Genomic DNA, 17,671 nt, shown 5'->3' on the forward strand with positions numbered 1-17,671 from the left:
CTCTCTCTCCCTCAAAATACATAAACATTTTTAAAAAAAAATTTTTTTAAGATATTAAAGGAAATTGTTCTGGCAATGATGTGTGGGAGATGAATTGAGGGGGTTGAAGAAAGCTGTACAGATGGACGCCTAGAAATCTGGGCTGTGTTAATTCACGTGATCTATGAATGAGAGACCAAACTTCCTGCAAGGCAGACGGATAGAGAACAGGAGACAGATAAAGCATTGAATTAATAATACGTGGTGTTCCAAGCAAATAAATGAGGTTGGTGAGTGAGAAGAGGCTAAGCTGACCCAGGTGGTGTGGCCAGGTGTGTTGTATATAGGTCTCACGTTTAATGATGTTGTCCTGCATCCTGGATTGACTTTGTCAGGTCAGCTTTAACATAATCAGTTGTGGTGTGGTGGGTTGTTTTTTTTTTCTTCCCCCAATAATGAAAATTCAGCTTTCTGCTTCAGTAATTGGTACTTAAGTTAAACAGCAACACTAGCTGAAATTCATATTTCCACAAATAAAGATCTGAACAACCCTTTGTAGCCTCCTGTATTTATGGCTGAGGGAAGAACACAAGGGGGGACAGAGAATGGCAAGTCTTGTGTCCCATATTACATTTTTTTCTAATGTTTATTTATTTTTGAGAGAGGCAGAGTGTGAGTGGAGGAGGGGCAGAGAGAGAGGGAGACACAGAATCCAAAGCAGGCTCTAGGCTCTGAGGTGTCAGCACAGATCCCAATGCAGGGCTCAAACTCACGAACCGTGAGATCATGACCTGAGCCGAAGTCAGACATTTAACCAACTGAGCCACCCAGGTGCCCCTCTTGTTTCCCACATTAAAGAAAAGATAAGGCTTCTTTTTGCCAAAGTCTCTCTCAAACTGTAAATCAGTAATCACTATTAGAGATCAGTACACATGCTCTGAAGTGAGCAGTTAATGACTCCACCTTCTGAAAGTCAACCAGTTAGCAGACCGTCCCATGCCTCTAGACAATCAGCAAATGCCTCGCTCCAGTGACCATAGAAAGTAAGCCACTCAATAACAGCCTTATTCCAGTGTTCACACTAGCAGTTGAATGTCTGTTAATCTATAAACAGGTACTTTTGGAAATCCACCAGTCCCTAGACCAAGTTTTCCAAAACCTTGCATAAGATCAACTCTGACTTTCTTCAGGGAGGCTTTTCTTTCCAACTACAGCTTTTTCTTGCAGGCATGCATGAAGTTTACCTTTTCTGCCTTATATATCAAGTTCAATTTATTGTTAGTGTACAACCATTTCAACAGCTGAATCACAAGTTATCACCTCAGTCACATGAGTGACAAAGGCACTCATGAGGCCGTGAAGTTATCATATTCAACATTTTCTGCTTCTTAAGGTGACTGCTATCATCTGTGTTTTATTTATGTGTTTGAATCCCAAAGGCCAATGTAAATTTCATTAATTCTCAGAACAGTGGGTGTCTATTAAATGAGGGGAAAGTCCTTTTGAAACTTTTATAGTATGAAATTATTCAGTGTCAAAAATGGTGGAAAGGCATATATAAACCAGCATATATTAAAAACTAAATCTAAGAGATTTGTGATTACCTCAACTATAAAGGGATAAGTAACAAATTTTCTAATTAAAAGAAATTCAGATGGAAATAATCATAGAAGTTAAATGATTATTCACACTGTGTATCAATCTTTTTAGTACCAAGGACTGATTGCACATACAGAAGTATTTTCTGATTCTAAACTTGCAAACAAGTTTTCAAGTGTCAGGATAAAATACTGCAATAATAAACATGTACTTGCTCCTTATACTATTACAGGGATTATTAAAGACCTAAAATGCGTCATCTTATTATGGCCCAAGATGCAAGTAATCACAATACAGGAAAAAAGTCCCTTTGCTTTTGATAGGTTTTTCTCACGAAAAAGGCTTGCTTAGAAGGCTATTGCAAGTAAAATCCCTTCCCAAAGGAGACTTCAGAAATAGAAAATTTTTGCAGAAACTCATTAGTGAGAGAGGAAAAGTGTACTGTTTTGGGTAGAGATAATACCAACGCGAATTTTGGCAAATGTGCTGAAGTGCAGACAGTTTATTCGAAGTTGAAACAGAGTACCGTGGATTCTACGGAAGGTGTTGGTTGGCCTGCTCATACTCTGCATTTCCACATAATGCTGCACAGACAACTGATACCCTTTATAATGATGCTGAATTATGAAATTGTTGCATCTCACTTCAGCATTTAGACACTTGAGCAGTTACGGGATTTTTGTGATTTTGTTTGCATTCGATAATCATCAAGTATCTAGCATTGAAAAACTCGGACTTCCAGTGTCAGCTAGGACATGTAAACAACTTACAATCATCACTTCTATCCTAACAAGAAAAAGCTGCATGAGCAGAAAAATCAAGGACTCCTCTTTCTGAGAGCTTAGGTTACTGGCAAATCACAACACTGATCTGGAGAGACACACCTAACCAGAGAGAGACACAGCCAAGGTCTGCTTACCTGGAGCTGAAGCTGCTGGAAACAAACATTTGGGGACATTTGAGTGAGAGTTTTGGTGAATTGCTGGAGGTTGAGTGTGGACCAGCTTGAGAATGAGGAACTTCCATCGGCCACAGTTTTAAGAGGTGCCCCACATCCCCAATGCCATAAGCCCCAGAAACCCATTTGGATTTTCATGGTAGTGACCCGAGAAACATCCCCTTAGGGCTCTGGTAGGAGAAGGGTCACCATTGTGAAAAACACCTAGAGTCTTTTCCACCAAAAAACCTATTCTCCTGGGGAAAAGAGTTTACCCGAGTCTTATGCTAGTGGGATTGGGACATTCCTCCCACTTTAGTGCCCTCTAACCTTTCTGTCTTGCTAAGGAGAAAATAGACAACAGGAGCCAGGGCTTCAAGGAAACACATTGGGATGCTGCAACCAGGGGAGGGAGTATAGGGCATGGAGGCAAAAAGTTACACCACCAAAGAAACACTCGGGTTACTCCCAGCCCTACACACAGGCCCACTGAAACTGAGACTTAAAAATGAGATTTAACTGGGGCAACTGCATGACTCAGTTGAGCATCCAACTTGATCTCAGTTCAGGTCTTGATCTCAAGGTCATGAGTTCAAGCCCTATATAGGACTCCACGCTGGGTGTGAAGCCTACTTAAAAAAAATTCTTTTAAAGATTTGAGGCACCTGGGTAACTTAGTGGGTTAAGTGTCCAACACTTCATTTCAGCTCAGGTCATGATCTCAAGAAGCCCCGTGTCAGACTCTGCACCGAGCATGGAACCTGGTTAAGATTCCCTTTCTCCCTCTCCCTCTTCCCCTCCCCCACTTTCACTCTCTCGAAAATAAAAATAAAGTCTTTAAAAAAATAGATTTAATTGGAAGATTGTAGAATCACCCACCCACCCTCAGCTTGCCACCATAGCAACAGGATTTTGGTATAATAACACTAGTAGAGCAGACAGAGCTCCAAGACAGACGCCTTGAGGAGTGTTCAGGAAAGCCAAATTCAAGAGTAGAGAAAAAAATAAGATACAAGCAGAATGTGAAGCCTCTAGTACCTATGGTTGCCCAACTCCTAGCCACATTAACATAAATCTATTAGTGGATTAAAAAGGACAATATACCGTGACCAAGTGAGATTTATCCCAGAAGTCAAAAATTTGTACAACATATGAAAAATATACTAACCTGCAATAGTATAATGAAGGCAAAATAAACACCGTTATACAAAATCTTGATGCATAAAAAGCATTTCACAAAACCCAACACTCTTTCACGATTAAAAACACTGGCCTAGGAATAGAAGGGAATATCCCTAACATAATAAAGTACATTTATGAAAAACCCACAGCCTGCATCATACTCAATAGTGAAACACTGAAAGCTTTCCCCCTAAGATTAGAAATGAGACAAGAGTGCCTGCTGTTGCCACTTCTATTCAATACTGTACTGGAAGTTCTAGCAAGAACAATTAGGAAGAAAAGACGTAAAAGGCACCCAAAATTTGCCTTTTAATTTTAGAATTAAAAATCTCTATTTGCAGATGACAGGACTCTATATGTAGAAAATCCTAAGTAATTCACACACACACACGAAAATATGTTAGAATTCATAAAGTGAGTTCAACAATGTTTCAGGATACAAGATTAATATGCAAAAATTCATTTTACTTCCATGTGCTGGTAATGAAAAATCTGAAAATTAAAGCAATTTAATGTATAATAGCATCAAAAAGGATAAAATTCTTAGGGATAAAGTTTAACCAAGGAAGCTAAGACTTGTACAAGGAAAACTCTAAAATATTGCTGAAAGAAACTGAAGAAGGCATAAGACCTAAATGGAAAGACATTTGATATTCCTAGATTGGAGGACATTGTTAAAAATGGCAATAGTTCCTAAATGATCTACAAACCCAATACAATCACTACCAAAATTCCAATGACTTTTTTGCAAGAGTGGAAGAGCAGAGTCTAAAATTCATATGCAGAGGCGCCTGGGTCAGTTAAGCACCTGACTCTTGATTTTGGCTCAGGTCATGATCTCACGGTGCGTGGGATCGCACCTCGTGTCAGGATCAACACTAACAGCACAGACCCTGCTTGGGATTCTCTGTCTCCCTCTCTCTGCTCCTCCCCAACTCATTGTCTATCTCAATAAATAAACATTTTAGAAAAGAAAAAAAAGAAAAAAACAAAATTCATATGCAATTGTGTGAGACCCTACATAGTAGAAACAATTTTGAAGAAGACTCACACTTCACAACTGTAAAACTTACTACAAAGCTACAATAATCAAAACAGTATGGTATTGGCATATAAGCACAGAGTAATGGACTCAAATTCAGAGCCCAGAAATAAACTTACATATCTATGACAATTGATTTTCTGACAAGAGTAAAAAGATCACTGAATGGGAAAGAATGGTCTCTTCAAGGAATGGTGCAGAGACCATAGGATGTCCTCATGCAAAAGGATGAATCTGGACCCTTACCTCACACCACATATAAAAGTTATTAAATATCAAAATCTCTCCCTGGTCCCGAGTGGGAGAGTGTGTCAAGTACAGGGGTGGCCAAGGTACCCAGGAGAACAGGTGGAATCTTCTGTGAGAGCACAGAGGAAAGGCCTACAGAAGAGGACGTAGCATTAACCCTGAATTGAAGAACCAAAGTGGGGGGAGAAACAACCCCCCATTCATGCTGTCCCCCTAGGGTCACCTCCCTCATCCCCTGACTCACTTAATGGGACCTGACAAAGAATGGAGGGCAGGAGAAGGAGTGTGGAGCCTGGGGTTGGGCTTCCCTGAGACTGTGGCCTCTGCACTATGAGAAGGGGGACAGGGATGGCTTACAATTCCTGAGCCTTCCAGCTGCTTCAGCTCCTTGCTAAAAGTTGGGCAGGATGTTGGTCAGAGATGCCCTCAAAGGGCCTAGAGGTGGAGGGAGTCTCCTGGACTACCAAACATAAGATTCCCAGGGGGCTTATCCCCAAGACTCCAGGAGGAAACCTGGAGATCCCCACAAATGCCCCCAAGAAGGTGCTAATGGGGTTCTGGGGTTCTGTTCCAGCTGGTGTGTGTTTACGGCTCCCAACATCTGGGAAATGAGGTGCTTCCTTTCTGCACTTTGAGGCCTGGAGCCAGCAGGTGAGAAAGAGCCAAAGGCAACAGGGAGCTGCCACCTCTCCTCAGACACATCCAGAAAGCATCCTTCTAGGTAGCCCCAAAGCAGTCGTTCTTGACTGGGGTATTTTGTACCCCAGGAAACACTTAGCAATGTCCAGAGATGTATTTGCTTGTCACAGCTGAGGGGGACCTACTGGAGAGATGTAGGATGCTGGTAAACATTCTAACATGGACTAAACAGCCCTCCCCAGCAAAGAGGTGTCTGGCCCAAATATCAGTAGTGCCGAGACTGAGAAAACAGCCCTAAAGGAAGGGGCTTTACTTAGCAAGCCCAGCCCTGAGCTAGGAATCTGGAGGCAGGCTCTGCCATCTGTCCCCTGTACAGAAAGGCAAACAGCTTCCTGTCTGAGCTGCCCTCTCCTGGAGACAACCACATCTTCTCTCCTGGCCTCTCTTCGCTACTTGCTCCCTACCACATGCACCTGCTACACAGTGGCTCTAAGGGTCTTTGTTCCTGGCCATGTCCTGGCCTGTCATGTTAAGACAAGATCAAAGCAGTGATATGGATAGAGGGTCTGTGATAACCTAAGGCATCACCATGTGCCACCTCTATCCCCTCTGTTTTCCCTTCTCAGTTGCCTGGACCTCCCTCTTCCCAAGTGCCAGCTCTAAGATTGGTGCATCCATGCTCCCCCCAGGGGCTGTGATGGGCCCTCCCACTAAAGAGCTACACTGAGGACACTCAGGCCCAGGATGGGTGCTCTGGACTGAGTCCTCTGTGGTCACCTCCACACTTGTTTCCTGCATCTCTCCAGTCGGGCCTCTCTTCCCGGCAGCAGTGGTTGAAGCCCAGAACTGCGAACCAGATACAGAGCCATCACACGGTTTGGGCTTTGGTCCCCAAGTCCATTTGAAAGAAAATGAAGATCATGGTTCTAAATAATGACTTGTTCTCCCTTCCACAAATCCAGTAAATACAGTCCTCAAAAAACAAACAAAGTATCAAAACCAAGTAGATGTCCCTTACACTTGCCAGTGGTATTTTATTTATTTTTGAGAGAGAAAGACAGGGTGTGAGCAGGAGAGGAGCAGAGAGAGGAGGGGGAGACACAGAATCTGAAGCGGGCTCCAGGCTCCAAGCTGTCAGTCCAGAGCCCGACATGGGGCTCGAACTCACAAACCGGAAGATCATGACTGGAACCCAAGTTGGCCACTTAACCGACTGAACCACCCAGGCACCCCTTGCCAGTAGTATTTTAGTTACAAGCAACAGAAATAGGGGGATCTTGTTATCACAAGAATCAAGGGGACCACATGGATGGCCCCACAGGCCTGCTGTGGAGCAGCAGGAAGAGGTGAACAACCAAGAAAGAAGGAGACGGGACTGCTCCAGGCAGCATTCCAGGGACCCCACTCCAGTGGAGACTCCCCTGCAGGTGCAGCCTCCTTTCCTGGGGGCACTGGGCCTCGGCTACTGCACAAAGGGGAAGGTTTCTGCCACTAAGGTCTTGGGCTCCCTCTAGGTCAGCTATTCACTTCCCGGGTTGGGAAATACAGCTAAAAACAAGGTCTGTCAATCAGACAATCTCTCCACATAAGGTAGAAATTCAACAAGTTTTTTATTTTTTTCATTTTTTAGAGAGAAAATGCATGTGCGCGAGCAGGGAAGAAGGGGAGAGAGAAAGAAAATCTTAAAGAGGTTCTACACTCAGCACAGAGCCCCATGCAGGGCTTGATCCCACGACCCTGGGATTAACATCGAAATCAAGAATTAGACGCTCAACCAACTGAGCCACCCAAGCGCCCTGAAACAAGTTTTTAAAATTTTTTTTACATTTATTCATTTTTGAGAAACAGAGAGAGACAGAGCACAAGTGGGGAGGGGCAGAGAGAGAGAGAGGGAGACACAGAATCTGAAGCAGGCTCTAGGCTTTGAGCTGTCAGCACAGAGCCCGACGCGGGGCCTGAACTCACAACCCGCAAGATCTGACCTGAGCCAAAGTCGGATGCTTAACTGTCTGAGCCACCCAGGTGCCCCAAGTTTTTAAAAATTGAGTAAGCATTAAGCCAGATTGTGGTACCCATCACAGACCATCTGCTAACAAGCTCACAGAGACAGAACGAAACTCACCCTTTCATACAGCCAGGCAGTGACATCGCAGAGAATTATATATTCCAGATAAACTACAACGAGTCCTCAAGAAGACTTGAGGGCACCATTTGTCACACATAGTTCACCTTAAATTCACCTGGTCATTGGGTTGCTACTTGTTTCCTGGTTGTCTTTACCCAAAGGAAAAATCTAGTATTGTATTGCAAGAGGTAGATTTGGAACTTAGAGACACTCGCCTTCTGAAGTTGCTTCCTACTTTCCTAGAGAGACTGGGAGTTAGGAGATCCACCTTCCTCCATGATTGCATTTCACAGAGATGACTCACAAGTCCTAGTGAAAGCACTCTTGCTCTTTGGAAAGCTAGCAGGAGGCTTATCAGCTTTTTAAGTTCCCCTCCCGGCCCACAGAGCAGCTCCGTGGATGACAGGCCTAGGACTCCATGTACCTGGAACTTGATCATTGTTCAGAGGCCTGGAAGGTGAGCAAGTCCCCTTCTGAAGACAAATCACATTCCCCAAAATAGAGAAAGAGCCCTCCCAGTCCAGGAAATGCTTAGTTAAAATCCTCTCATTCTGGTAGTTTTCAGATTTCAATTATTATTCAATGAATATTATTATTCATTATTGAACTTGGATAACATCTAGACCCACAGATGCTTCCCAAAACCTGCCTCGGTACAAGGATCAGACGTTACTTCTGCCAATGACGCTGGTTCCTGGCCTTCGCATTTAAGGATTTAGTATCTCCCACCAGCAGACATAAAGGTATCTGGGGGCCCCATCAGTGTAGGTGAATCCCTGAAAACCGCTCAGACGTACAGAGTGAATCATGCCAAGGTGCACCCACATTTCTCTGTCCCTTACAGGCCAGTCCTTGGAGAGACCAGGAAATCTGGTTTTCTACAAGAATGGGGAATCCTTGGAAGGGAGTTTCCTCTTGAGTCAAGGAAGAAGAATCCCATCCTGACAAAGACGATTCTTTTGTGCCCAAGTCCAGGGCCATAGAGAAGAGCTGGCGACAATGTTCCCAAATGCTGATGTGTTTGCAGAACTTATACTGGACTATATAGGAGGCCAAGAAATGAACCCCGGCCCGTCCTTGTGGAGAAACCATGCAACAGACCCTGGGCCAGAACTGGGAGGAACCAATCTCCTCAGGTAGGGTTCTTCTATGTTCTACTTTGTGGCCCTTAATCACTTAAAGGTACAGACCAACATGGGCTGACTCAGTCCATCACACTGTACCCTAGCATAGTAGAGAATTAGGAGACAGGCCTCTACCTTATTTAGAGTGGTCACGGCCCCCGTGGAAGGCAAGTCCAGAGACAGTCACCCAAGGAGAAGGTCTGGGCCACCAACACTGAAGGGGTGTGTTCCACTTGGCTTTTCCCTGCCTCTGAACACCACCACCCCCCACTTCCCAGAACCAGCTCCATGCCTAGCCCATCCATGTTCCCCAGAGTCAAGCCCTGCGTCCCCCCACAAGTGAACCATATTGAGGACACCCAAGTACTAGGATGGGTTCTGGGAATCTTGGGTCCTGTCTGGTCTATCTCTGTGATCATTTCCTGTACTTCTTCTGGAGTACCTCAGGTCCCAGCAGGATTGAACCTCTGCAGACTCTGAACCAGGTCTTGAACTTAGATAATCTGAATGTGATCCCTTTTGCACTTTAGACAGTGGACTACCATGGTTCCAAACACTCTTAACTCCTTCTCTTGCCAAAACCCAGTGTCATGAAATAAAATGGGACATTGAAGATGGTCCTCCTCTCTTTCATCCTTGGGACATTGGCTTGGATGAGACCCAGAAAATATAGAGAAAAAATATAGAGAAAAATAGAGGTCAAGGTGCTGGGTGGGAGCTTAGCTTCTAGGTGCCTGGAATCTGCCATCCCTCCCTCCCTGCTATTTTGTTCATTCTTAGTGCCCAGAGGCCCAATGACCAACATGAGAAAACCTGTACATTCAGAGAGGATAGGCATTCAATCCTGCCTTTAGCAATTTCTAGCATTGTCTATTCATTGACCAGTACCGGATCTCACCCTACTAAAATTAAGCTGAAGTTTCTTCATAGTCAGACTTGGGGGGAGTATTTTCTGTGTAGTATATGTATACACATATATGGGGTCACTCAGTCATATTTTTCTCCACATTTCTTAAAAGTGTATGAATTTTCTCCCAGTATAGATCCCAGCTTAGTCTAGTCTTGGTCTTGAAAAACTGTGTTATTACATACAATTCATCGCTCTCCTATTACTAAGAAGATTAGTCAAAATAATTATGATGTCCTTTGATTAATATTGCATTTCATGGGGAGAATGGAAGCTTTAAAAGAACCCAGATGGGTAACTGGTCACTAAAGGGCATCCGTGAGTAGCCACATTTCTAAAAATAAACATGGGGGAGCAGACCCTCTGTCTTGTGTGCCAAAGCCTAGGTAAAAGGACTCCTACAGGGCATGAGGGTGTGGGCAATCCACCCATAGACTAGTCAGAGACAGGTGTGGGCACAGACATCCTGTCTTGGAGCCCCCTCTCCCTCCTGGGGCATCTCATGCACATGGAGGCCTTCGTGCCTGAATCCGATTGGGCCTGGGTTCTAGGTAGTCACCTTCTAAAGACTCTCCTTCAAGGCACAGAAAGGCAGCAACACCCCCAGGCCCACTAGGGCCCATGTTCCCCTCTTAGCTGACAAAGGGTGTCTTTTAATGTGGCTGTAGGCTGGATACACCCCAACCCAGGCACCCAGAGGCCTCCAGAGACAATATGCTACCCTCAGATTTCAGGAAGCATCCAAGGAGACAGGACTGAAGGTGATGATGCTCTAACCCAGGGTCAGATCTAGAGGACCCAACTGTCAGGGCCATCTGGTCCCCACTCTTCCCTCTGAGACCTGCAGGAGGTGCTAATGACCACCAGGGGGAACCAGAGACACCAAAAGGCTAGAGGGTCTATAGTGGGGGAGGCAAGGCTCCTCTAGTGGGAGTGGAGGTGGGGCTCTTCTCACCATAGAGGTGGTTCCTGTCTGTGTCTGAGCCCTCTGTCCCCAGCCCTAGTCTTCATCTTAGTGACTTGTCAGCCTCTTGTCACACACTTGGGTTAAAATGGCCTCTAACATCTCTTTAGTTTATTCTCTGCTCCAGTCTCTTCCTTCATAGTCTCTGAACTCAGAGGAGAGGCTCTTCCTCTGTAAACACTTCTGACTCAAAAAAAAAAAAAGGGGGGGGGGGGGGCGCGCCTGGGTGGCGCAGTTGGTTAAGCGTCTGACTTCAGCCAGGTCACGATCTCGCGGTCTGTGAGTTCGAGCCCCGCGTGGGGCTCTGGGCTGATGGCTCAGAGCCTGGAGCCTGCTTCCGATTCTGTGTCTCCCTCTCTCTCTGCCCCTCCCCCGTTCATGCTCTGTCTCTCTCTGTCCCAAAAATAAATAAACGTTGAAAAAAAAATTAAAAAAAAAAAACACTTCTGACTCACCCAGAAGTGAGGGTGAGGGCTTACCCAGACACCCACAATTCTGGCCTGTGAAGACCTTCCTCCAGGAAAACCCAATATGTTCATTCACTTCAAATACTTTTGCCTATAAGATATAAACACAGTGCCCCCTATCTCTTACATTCAGCTGAAAAACTTCAAATTTACCCAGAAAGTATTTTTATTTGAAGTAATATTTCACTGATAAGCCTGGTTTACATTGAAATATAGAAACCATTGCCCTTACATTGAGGACTTTTCTCTAAGCTTTGAAGCTGAACAACATGTCCTCTAGAAGACAGACAGCCCTAAAGACATTTGAAAAACAGATTCTCAAATCCACACACCCCTCCAGAGTCAATCTCAAGGAGAGGTTCTAGGTCAGGCTCTGGTCCTCTGCTCCAAGCTGCAGGGGTTTTCATCAATCTCTCAAGTTCCCCAAGAAATAAAAAACCAAACCTGGCCATTCGAACCCTCTTCACACTGAGGTTCTCTGCCCTGCCTGTGCATCGGAACCACCTGGAACCTTCTGAACTCCTGAGGTCCGGGCCCCACCAGGATCATTACGTGAGAATCTCTGGAGAAAGGACTCTCACCCTGTTGTGAATGCCTTTCTGGGTAGTTATTTTTTTTAATATATATGTGTGTGTATATATATACACATATATATGTATATATACATTTTTTTTTGAGAGAGAGAGAGCACGCGTGTGCACAAGCAGAGGAGGGGCAGAGATAGAGGGAGACAGAGGATCCAAAGCGGCCTCCACACTGACAGCAGAGAGCCTAACACGGGGCTTGAACCCATGAACCACAAGATCATGACCTGAGCTGAAAGCTGGATGCCTAACTGACTGAGCCACCCATGCACCCCCACCCTTTTTTTTTTTAATGTTTATTTATTTTTGAGAGAGAGAGAAAGAGAGAGGGAGACAGAAGATCTGAAGCGGGCTCTGCGCTGACAATAGAGAGCCCCATGCGGAGCTCACAAGCTGTGAGATCATGACCTAAGCTGAAGTCAGCCGCTCAACCCACTGAGTCACCCAGGCGCCCCCTTCTGGGTAGTTCTAATATGCAGCCAAGGTGTGACTCACTTCCCAAGTCTCCACCTCCCTGGAGCACGGGGAGGTGGGAAAGCGCCTAGGCGGCCCTGCTCTCAGGTGTAGCTCATGGTCAAGTGCACCATGTTCCTGAGGGAGTAGGGCTACCATCCAGGCTGTATGTTTGAATAAGCTGGACAGCTTCACAAACACAAAGTTGTGGGCCTCAGCATGCTTTCCCTGAGCTTAGAGACTAATGGAAAAGCTAGACTTGACCAAGGACTTTGATAAGCCACGCTAGTTTTCTAGCTTGAGGCAGGACCTAGAAGCAGTCCTAGACCACTTCTGACTCAGATACTGAACCTTACATTTAACCTGGTGCCCAGGTCCATTTGAGAGAGGAGGGAGATCAGGACTCCTCCTCTTCCTGAAGCCCAATGGAATTTAAGTAAAATGTGAAATTAGCTGGAGGATCCTCTACCTTGGCCACATGACCAGGGCTTGGAGAGACCCAAAAAAAGCAGGAAGAGCCAAGGAGCAGGGAGGGAGCTCAGCTTCTGGAGGTCTTGGGATCTGTAAACTCTCAGGTTAAAAAAATTTTTTTTTTCCAGGAATCAGCGGTGTGCATTTTTGAAGAAGAGTCAACTTAGTTTGCAGTTGAGGGTCTAAGGCCCAGAATCCTTTATAACCACTGCCCTAGTCGAGGCCAGGCACAACCTCTCCCAGGTATCCAAGGAGATGCTAGTTTAGGTGCAAAGGGATTTATGGCAGGTGTTATCAATGTCCTAGTCTTTCAGTGAGTCACAAGGGCTGAACTCTGGATGAGCCTGCCTCAATCGCAGGCAAGACTTAAGTTCCCTCCCCTCCCCTCCCTTCTCAATGGAGGACACCAGGATTCCCAGAGAATGCAGGATGCACCCAAGATCACAGAGCCAGTGGGAATGCTGGGGCTCCGTACTTCCATGGAAAACCAGGGCTTCCCACTGTGGGTGGAGGCAAGTTCTGCCCAAGGGCCTCTGGGTCCCCTCCACCACCATGGCAACAACCCCTCTGCCCTCCACTCTCCCCTTATTCCCTCTTCCATCCACTGCTCTTCTCGTGGTTTGGGTAATAGAGTCAAACTCTCTCTCTGCACGCCTCCCTTCTCTCTGCTCTTGACTTGTGTTTCCTGACACCTTGATGTTCTGCCTAATGGTTACTAATACCCTTCCATGACCCACTGTTAGCTTCAGATACAGCCCTTCTCATTCCAGCCTAGACCTCGGCAGACACACGGCTGGATCCCACGCCCACCCATGGTTTCTGGCTTTTTCTCTCCAACATCTTTGTTGACAACCGTTTCCACCCAGGCACACAGCTATCACTACTTATCTGCTGAAACCCCACTTTTACCCACATCCCTCTATTCCTTCCAGATTCCCTAGAACTCCCAAATTTGGGCTGTGAGAGTTTTTCTAAATTGCATTTCATGTTGGTATTGACAAAAAAACTTAACTGGTGATTTTCTATCAGCTTGCAAGCCCCCCTCCCCCCGCCTTTCCTTAAAGATAGAAAAATCACCTCTAGATCATAATGAGATGCACTTCCCTTTACAAGACTCCTGTTGACCTTTAAGGGGAAAAGTCAGGGGTCAGGGTGGGAATCTTTGCCCTGTGTTTAGGGGGAGGCCCCGCAGAGAATCCCGGACTGTTAATGGAAAGTGTTAATGGAAACCAAGCTTCTCCTGGTTTTCTCGATTTTGTAGGTCCTAGTGGTTAAAGGAGTGACTTCAAGGTCAGCCTGGTCCATTGTGCCCTGAGCTGAGCAGAGAATTCTGAACCAGGCCAGCCCATACGTTCCCTCCGCACAGCAGGAAGAGTCCTTATCTTTCTGTCATAGCCTCTGCTTCTCCCTCCGTTTGCTCCTCAGTAACTGGTGGACCCAAAAGTGGATTTGAGGGACACGGTCCTGGCCTCAAAGTCGACATGGCCTCTCCATTAAGGCAGATTTCTCAGAGACATGGTGCCCTCCTGAAATCTGTTCTCTATCGTCTCTCTCTGCTCGCTCCCTCTCCCCTCCTCCCAACTATTCTCAGCCTGGAAAGCCTTGGTTCCCCACCCAGTCGGTATTGCAACATGTGTTTGTCCCTGTGATCAACACACCTCTGGTTTCCCTCTTACCTACTTCAGCCTCTCAGGATACCTTTAGGTAGGAATTGCCATAGATTCTCTCCCATGTTTTTCTTATTTGCCCAAGTTCCCTTATCTCCTGATGATTTTTTTCCAAGGTTTATCTTTTAAATTTTTTTTTCCAATGTTTATTTTTGGGAGACAGAGCACTAGTGGGGAGAGGCAGAGAGAGAGGGAGACACAGAATCTGAAGCAGGCTCCAGGCTCCGAGCTGTCAGCACAGAGCCCGACGCAGGGCTCGAACTCAAGAACCGCAAAATCATGACCTGAGCCTAAATGGGACGCTTAATCGACTGAGCTACCCAGGCGCCCCTCAATGTTTATTTTTCAGAGAGAGAGAGAGAGAGAGAGAGAGAGAATGAGAAGAGGAGGGGCAGAGAGAGGGAGAGAGAATCCTAAGCAGGCTCTGCACTGTTAGCACAGAGCCTGACTCGGTTCTATCCCACAAATGGTGAGATCATGACCTGAGCCAAAATCAAAAGTCAGACCCTCCACCAACTGAACCATTCTGTGAGGTGTCCTATGACACAGAAACACCATTTCCTTACACTCGCCTCACTTTCTTAGCTTAACTACCTTATCTTCCCATATTCTGTCCCAACAAGAAGGTGGCCTGCTTGCTTCAAGAATTCACCCTAAAAACATCATTTTTTTAAACGGTAAAATCTGGAAACAGTTTCCCCTAAATTAGAAGATTTTCCCCAAAGGCTTAGAACTCAGTATCTAAGTTCTGAGTTTCCACATTCGTAGGAAGACCAGCAGTCCTAAAAGGGGCGACATAATTTCCTTGAAATCCACATGCCCCTCTGGAATAAGTCTGAAGTCTCAGGAAGGCTTTCCTAGATCAAGCCCGAGTCTTCTGCCCCAAAGAGGTTCTGAGAGCGTCCATCCCTTCCTCCAAGAAAAAGCAAGAGCTCCGACTCTTTAAAGAGGAGCTTCTCTGCCCGGATTGTGCATTAAAACCACCTGAAAACTTACAGAAGTCTCTGCCCCGCTGGAGACCCCGGATGTGGGGAAGACCCACAGACGCCCTGCTCTCAGGTGCAGCTCATGGCCGAGTGCGCCATGTTCCTCCAGGGGGCAGCATATCTCAGGCCAGGTGGCGCCAAGACAATCTCCCAGACAGCTCTCCACAAACGCCGCGCCCGGACTCAGCCCAGGATGATTAAACTCTAGCCACAGGGATTGACCTTTGAAATGCCTTCCAGCTGGTTCCACTGCAGAATCAAGTCTGGGAAGCTGTTTTGCAGCTGAATTCACTTGCAGGCACGATCCACGATTTTGCTGAGTTTATAGATTAGCGGCGGAGCTAGACTTGACCAGGAAGTTGCATTAGACTGCACAGAGTTGGGGCGCCTGGGCAGCTGAGTCAGTTGAGCCTCTGACTCTTGATTTTGGCTCAGGTCACGATCTCGTAATTCATGAGTTCGAGCCCCGAGTCACGCTCTGCGCTCACAGGGCAGAGCCTGGGATTTTTCTCTCTCTTGCTTTCTCTCTGCCTCTCTCCCTCTCTCTCTCTCAAAATAAATAAACTTACTTCAAAAATCTGTACACAGTGTTAAGTCAAGGATAGAATAACAGAGAAATTAAGTGTAGCTGGAGCCTAGATATCGGGAGGAAATTCAGCCTGACCTGAAGCTGTCAAGTGGACACGGAGTGAAGCATTTCCTGAAAAGCCACAGAACACACTAGCTGCACACTGAGGGAAATATAAGCTGGATCCCCCTTCAGTCTCTTGTCCATGGAAATCCCCTTAGTGCCTGGACTATTTTAATGCCCACGTGAGAGAAAACAAGACAGTTAATGGCACATACATATATTTAGAAGATAGGACATCAATAATTTCTGCTTCGGAAGAGCTGTTGTTATGGTGATAAAAAGAATCTAGGAACTGTTTTTGCATTTCCGCTTTGGAAACAGCCTGGAAGCAGCCACCATTTACACAAAGGCAGAGGCCCTGAACAGGGGTTATGTTGAGGGTGACGCTGGGTGTGAGTGCCCTGCGTGGGGTCCCACTGGGCACGGAGGTGAAAGGTGTCCTGAAGCTTGTATTTATTTGCCTGCTGTATAACAAGGGCACTGACCTGGAGAGGGAAACCTGGTTTTTATTAGCCTGGGGGTGCTGGGGGGGCAGGGTGACATGGTCAGGTTTTTGTCTAACGTGGTCCCATAGGCAATCAGGGTGGGGTGTATAGGACAGGCCTGGAGTGGGAAGCAGTGTCCCATTAGGGGATTCCCTGGGCATATGGCATCCGGAAATGGAGGTCTGAAATCTGTCTGTGGAAATGAAGAGACTGTGATGTGTTTTTGTTTTGTTTGTTGTTGTTGTTTTTAATTTTAGAGAAAGAGAGAGAGTGTGTGTGGGAGAGCAGGGGAGAGAGGCAGAGAGAGAGAGAGAGAGAGAGAGAGAGGGAGAGAATCTGAAGCAGGCTCTACACCCAGCATGGAGCCCAACTCAGGGCTCAATCCCACAACCCTGGCATCATGACCTGAGCTGAAATCAAGAGTCAGATACACAACTGACTGAGCCAGCCAGGCACTCCAGGACTGTGATTTTTTTTTTTTTTTTTAAGGATTCCTCCTGAGCCAACAGACACTGAGCCTAAGTTGACTGGAGAAGTTACCACTCCCTGTAAAGCCCCCTTGCCTGCCTTCTGAGACACCATCCTGAGATGAATGCCATAAATCTGAAGGATTGGGTAGCATGAGGTGGATGGTCACCAAGACTCGAGTTTTATTCTGAGTGGGGTCCAGAATTCTGACCTGCAGCTGAGATTCTGAAGTCAAAAGACAATCACACCCCTGTGTGTTTTTAGGAGGATGGCTGGGTTGTCTTTCACTTCACTTCATAATCATTTTTACAGCCATTAAATATGATCCCTGCATGTTTCTCTGAACTTCACATACATTAAACTCATTCAGGTGTGTGTCATGGAAGGTGTTACTATACTCATTTGGTGGTGCAGGGTGGTACCTGCCTGGACCAGCTGCACGTCTCAGAGCTGGGAACAAATACCCAGCCCTGTGGCTCCAAGACACTGTTAATGCTGCTTCTGAAATATTTCCTGGGACAGTCCTGCAAAATTCCTGATTTGAATGGGATGATGTGTCTGCTTTGATTTTTTATTTTTAAAGCTCACTTATTTATTTTGAAGGGGGAGGGGCAGAGACAGATTGGGAGAGAGAGAGAGAATCCCAAGCAGGCTCTGTCAGCGAAGATCCCAGTGCAGGACTCAAACTCACAAACCGTGAGATCAGGACTGG

The sequence above is a fragment of the Prionailurus bengalensis genome, chromosome A1 (assembly GCF_016509475.1).
Source record: "Prionailurus bengalensis isolate Pbe53 chromosome A1, Fcat_Pben_1.1_paternal_pri, whole genome shotgun sequence".
NCBI classification, from domain to species: domain Eukaryota; kingdom Metazoa; phylum Chordata; class Mammalia; order Carnivora; family Felidae; genus Prionailurus; species Prionailurus bengalensis.